Raw genomic sequence first — 913 nt, forward strand, 5'->3', positions numbered from 1 at the left:
CCCAAACCCCAAATCCCGAGAATGGATTTCCCAATCCCAGGAATGGATTCCCAAATCCCTGGAATGGATTCCCAGATCCCAAATCCCAGGAATGGATTCCCAAATCCCAAATCCCGGGAATGGATTCCCAAATCCCGGGAATGGATTCCCAGATCCCAAATCCTGGGAATGGATTCCCAAATCTCAAATCCCAGGAATGGATTCTCAGATCCCGGGAATGGATTCCCAAACCCCAAATCCCTGGAATGGATTCCCCAAATCCCAGGAATGGATTCCCAAACCCCAAATACCAGGAATGGATTCCCAAATCCCGGGAATGGATTCCCAAATCCCCAATCCCCAGAATTCCCTGCATTCCCCCCCATCCCTGAGAATTCCAAACCCAACCATTCCCGAAGGAGAAATTGATTTATTTTTGGTTTTTCATGGAAAAATCCCATTTTTTTTAAAAACCAACAATCAGCCATTCCCAGGAATCTCCCGGATTCCCCGATCCCACGGAATTTTTTATTCGGGATTTGGATTCTTTTTCACGGGAGAAGGAATTCCATGGAAAAAAGAAATAAAGGGGAGGATTTTTCCTCCCGGAAAAAAAATCGGATCGGGAATAAATCCGCTCCTTTTCCCTCTCCATCCCAAATTCCCAACTGGATCCCGTCCCGGAATTTTTAAGGGATAAATATCCCGATCCCAAAATTCCCACGGATCCGAGCCCGAATCCAAAGGGAAAATCCTGATAAAAAGGAGCCTTGAAAATTTGGGATTGGGCTTGAAATTCCAAAAAAATCCCAATATTTGGATCCTTATTCCCACTTTTTCATCCCAAGGATGGAAATTTTGGATGTTCAGGGGCAGATTTCCCAACCCCAGAATTCCTGATTTTCCTGGAAGTTTTAGGAATTGTTCCCAACCT

The sequence above is a fragment of the Parus major genome, chromosome 2 (genome assembly GCF_001522545.3).
Source record: "Parus major isolate Abel chromosome 2, Parus_major1.1, whole genome shotgun sequence".
In the NCBI taxonomy this organism is placed as follows: domain Eukaryota; kingdom Metazoa; phylum Chordata; class Aves; order Passeriformes; family Paridae; genus Parus; species Parus major.